The following is a 5,444-nucleotide window of genomic DNA, read 5'->3' on the forward strand; positions in this document are numbered from 1 at the left end:
CTCCGAATCGATGCTACAACATTTTCTCGAGAGTCCCCATATAATTCTCTATCAATTAGTAGCAACCACACACCAAAACCACCATGAAAATGTCAATAAAAACCCACGCATCATGAAAGCATCAACTAATTTTGCTAAAGTGACAGGGGCAAAAGAGGCGGGACTCGCTAAATCCTTGTCTAAGCTATTTAATTATCCGTCGCTAAAGCAAAGGACAGGGCCGCCTTAGTGACTATCCCTGAGGGGTCTTTTCTAGCTAAAGAAATGACTTGGCTGCTTAATCGAGGGTTGCTAAAGAAAAGTCAGGGCCACAAAAGTGGCAACACCAGCATCAAGCACTGGAAAATTCAGCGAAGTCCCAAAAAGCTTCGATAGGTTACTAGAGATTTGTTTGGAACCCTGTGTGTGAAAATAGGATATGCTACACCACCAAATTCTAAGGTGCAGACTCAAGGCGTAGTAGAAACTTCCATTTGATGTCATCTCGACAATGAATGGGACCTATACCCAAGCATAATTTTTATCTAAAATCAACAAGAGGGCTCAGGATTTAACTGAAAACCTCGAGAAACATATGAATGATCGTTCTCGACCAAAATCAACATTATCAACTTAGCTACACTAACAAAATTTTCATTCAAACACATTTTCCAAGAATATTGATCGAGATCAAACTTAGGCCAAGGCTTCAATGCTAAAAGGACTAATAGTTCAAACTTGCACCAAAAGCCCCAAGACTCGAGCAGACTAGGCCACTAGCCTTAAGTGACCCTGTCGGATCCGATGGAATCATCAAAATTTCATTACGAGGCATTTTATCTGACATTTTAACTAAAGCCAACTATTCATATTTTAAAATCTCCAAAACACAAAAAGGGGCTTAAAACCCAAATGAACGACCAGAGGATCAAACAATCAGTGCCAGTAAGTCATAAATAACTTGGGATCGCTCTAGGAATGCTCTAATTTTAAAAAATAGGCAATTACAAAAAATGACTAGTAGAGTCATTACATGTATCAAAAGATAAAATCTAATGGATAAAACACCATGAGTTAAGAATTATATCATATATAAGAACCAATGAAGATTACAAAAAATCTCAAAGATCCAAACCCATTTTAATCTCCTATGGAGATTGAAATAGCAAGTTCTATCATGTCTTTATGAAGGCAAGGTAGTATAAAAAAGGTATGACATTAGTAGTTAGCTTGTAGACATGTAATCCACTACAGATCCAATAGGAATTTTTGAAGTTCTTCAAAGGCATTCTTGGAACTGGGATATCACTAGAAGTAAACTTGGAGACATGTTAATAGATCCACTATAGATATATTTGGAATTTCATAATGTACAAATTCATAGTGAGCTTGGAGACATGTTAATAGAACCACTACAGATATAATAAGAATTCCTAAAGTTCTTGAAAGGATTTATGGAAAGCTCTTAACTAGGATAAACTGTAAAATAGTTACAACATTACCCAAAGTTCCCAATCCTACTTATGTAAAAGAGCCGATTGAATGTTTTCCTACAATCTACAAAGTAATATTTAAGGTGTTTCCATAATTTTAACTTGTGGTGGATTACTTGGTGGGTTCCTCTCTGTCATCTTTTAATAGTCTTAAACCTATCTAATTAAATGTAACCATATCTCTTAGGAAATGTTAAAAAACCACATGTTAATAAAATCCCTAAGCCCATTCATACATGATTTATTTATCAAAATGGTTAGCAAAGTCACTTTTATTTATCCAAGCAAAGGTTGATGTTGAATTTGTTGAGGTTGCATAGGGCTAGGAGTAATGGAAAAAGACTATGGGAAGAAGAGACATCTTACTAAACTTTGAGGATTTTTTGGTGGGGAAGTCCAAAAGAGGGATTTTCCCTGATATTAAAGGGACAAGTCGAGGAAGAGGTGGAGCAGACGAAAGTTGATGGGCCATTAAATTTCTATTCAATTTAATGAGTTGCAATAATTTTTTTGAGAAAAGTAATAGAGTTGCAACTGTTGTAACAAATTAGTACATTTCTCATAACTTAGAGATTAGATGTACAGAAAACCAAAAACCTATAGGCCAATAAACAGAGTAACTATGTTTATGTTTAACTCTAACTGAGACATAACTACTGAACTATGATAAGTGATACCATCGAACCTTGAAAAAATAGTTTGTTCAACATGAAAGAATGAAACGTGGCTCCCTTGGCAATAGGAGGCAGGTGCAAGACAACTATTCTTTTTTGAAGATAATCACTGAGTAGAGAAAGAAGTGAATATGAATTTGTAATTTTATGTGCAACAAGATAGGAAGCATCCTAAGAGTTTTTTATGTGTTTACTCAGTAGTCTTGCTTTTTCCAATCAATGGTTTTTCTCTTCCAATTACATCATATGGAAGGAACGCCTAATCATTTAAAACTCTTGTAGCTCTCTACTTCACATCATTGTATGTGGTGTGAAATAGAGCAACATTTAAAGGGATAAGAGCAGGCACTTATTCTCTCAAGTCATGGAAAATGCTCAAAACTTTCTAAAATTAATGTAAAAGACTAACTTCCTATTCTCCTCCTTTAACTATGAATATCTCATTATTATTCAATGATGTGTCACATATTTACGATATTTTTGATGCTCAAAACGGTGAATTAGGTTTTTGTTTGTTTTTTCTAGAAAACAAAGTTGCGCACAAGTTTTGATGATTTTGTGGGTCTGAGAACTGTTTTATTGAGTATTAAGGAGTACGAGCCTCACCACGGACCGTAGTTCCTTACATGGGCTATAGTGGTGGGCATAGAGATGATGAGAAAATGAAGCTGGGTTAGAAGGGTTAAGTACAACTCTACGGAACCCACCACGGACCGTAATCACTTGCATAGGCCGTGGTGAGTGTCATACTTCTGATCTTGTGATGGTGCTGATGGTATAAATTTTGGCCAAGTGTAACTCCACGGAACCCATCACGGGCCATGGAGTCCACCACAGATTGTGTTGCATGATTGTGAAGGCTGAGGGCAGATGTGGGAGAGTTGGCAATGTCTATAACCAAGGAAGTTAGTATGGACCGTATTCATTACCACGGGCCATGAAGATTTCCCATAAAGAAGTGAAGAGCTAAAAAGTATCAATGCTCAAGTTAAATACTACGGGAGAAGGAATATGGACCGTTAACTCCACTACGGTCTATAGTGGTGAAGCGTGAAACATGCTGACTTCAGTTTTCCTAGTTGGTTTAGGATTTGGTTTTGTATTCCTATAAATACCCGAATTTATGTTATTTTTAGGGTTTAATGTTTTTACTAGTTTTTAAGTACTTTTTGAACATTGTGAAGCTACATTTAGTTACTTTAGGAGATTGATTCTTGGAATATCATTCTGGTTTTCATCCTTCATTTGTGATTCGTGTGATTGATTCAAGATTAACTTCTTAACCTGCATAGGTATTAATTCATGAAATCTTCACAAATTCTTGTTCTTTTACCTACAAGTATGAGTAGCTAAACCCACAACAAGGGTTGTGGGAAACATGACGACTTAACTAGAATAGGAAAAAGTAGGATTGATATCCATAATTTATTTTTGCATGTATTGCGATTTCTTCATTTAAAAGTTTTCCTTAGTGAGTTCATGCATGTAGAACTTGCCTATATTTATCGCTTACCTAGGAGGGAGGTAGTGATTAGTAAAATAATTTCACAACATAAATTCGAAGATTTTGCTTCAAAATAAGGGATAAACTTTGTCTAAGTTACTTGAGATCGGGATGAGATAGTACCCTGGGATCCAGGGTGAGGGTAAGTAAAGTATACATTCTGAGACTGGATGAGATGGATGAGATATGTCTAACAAGGACTTGGAGGTAAATTAGATATTATCCAACTCACTAGATTTTGTATGCAATACATTGAGCTATATCATGAATATAATTAGCCTATTAACTTACAAGTCATAGGGAACACAATCCTTGTCTAGTTTTCATATAGCTTACAACTTAAATCTTGCTTATTTGTCACTGCATTACTATTTTGTTTCTGAAACACAACTAAACCTCCCATTTTACTTTATGAATCTTTATTTTTAGGAAAAAAAATAAAAATCCCCGGACCCCGCGATAGCGGGAGTTTAGTGCACCGGCCTGCCCTTTTTAATCTTTATTTTTAGGAAGTAGCAACTACGACTGAATAGCAATAGCTAATAGAACTTTTTTCAACCTATTTCCTGTGGGTTTGGCACCAACTCTTAATTCGGTAAAATATAATACTAATGATCATCTATATCTCTTTTGATAGGTATAATTGAGAGTTATCAAAATGGTGACGTTGCTGGGGAATACGGATTTGAAATAGTCTATTAGTGAGCACTTTATATTGTAGTTCTATTTCCTAGTTTTACTTTTGGTATCTTGTTTTTGTTTTGGTAAGGAACAGATAGTGCATGCCAACCACCCGAAGCAAGGGTGAACCACTACTTCCATACGATCCTGAACTACAAAGGTTAATTCGAAAGATGAATTCGCAAGAGCATGAGGCGCAAAGGTTGAGAGAGCTAGCTAAAAATCTAGCAAGGGATGGTGTTGACAACAGGGATGAGCTTTGCGAGGCAGATATTAGATACATGTGAAATTTGCTCTGGCTAATGATGATGCTGATATGGATGGTACATGGGCTACTGGAGCTATAGTCCTCCCACCACTACCTCAATATGTGAAGCTCACTATCACTAGTACTATACTACACATACTAAATTTGAAGGGACTATTTTATAGAACAACTAGTGATGATGCCAACCAATACTTGATAAACTTTATCGCCACTTGCAAGTCATCTGAAATCCCTGTAGTTATCCAATCAGCCATGCGACTACACTTATTTCCATTGTCTCTGTTTGGAGAGGCAATGAAATAGTTGAATGAACTTCCACATGTCTTTATCATAATTTGGAGGGAGTTGAGAGAGGCATTTATAGAAAGGTTCTTCCCACCATCCTAGACATTGCAAATCAAGGATAAGATTAATGCTCATAAACAGAGACCTAATAAAGCAGTGCATGAGACTTGGAAAAGATTCATGTAGAAGCTAAAGTAGTGTCCAAATCACAATTTGACTGAAGAACACTTGAAAGTGATATTCTATAGGTCTTGTAACTTTGTGACCAAGCAAGTGATAGATGCAACTTATGGGGGTTCCTTTATGGCTAGGATATTTCAGGAAGCCACAAAAATTCTGGATCATCTCACAAAGAATAATAGGGCTTGATATACCAGAGATGCAGATTGTTAGGGATTCACATTTTAGATGTCAGCAAAGTAGAAATGAAAAGAGGAGGAGCATGATCAATACATGGCTCACATGAGAACGCAAATGGACTTATTGACTAAGAGCCTCTTAGGTAGAGGACTAGAGAAGATGAAAACTCTGGGTACTAGAAGTTAATATGATGAGCCAGA

This window comes from Solanum dulcamara, chromosome 1 (assembly GCF_947179165.1).
Source record: "Solanum dulcamara chromosome 1, daSolDulc1.2, whole genome shotgun sequence".
Lineage (NCBI taxonomy): Eukaryota > Viridiplantae > Streptophyta > Magnoliopsida > Solanales > Solanaceae > Solanum > Solanum dulcamara.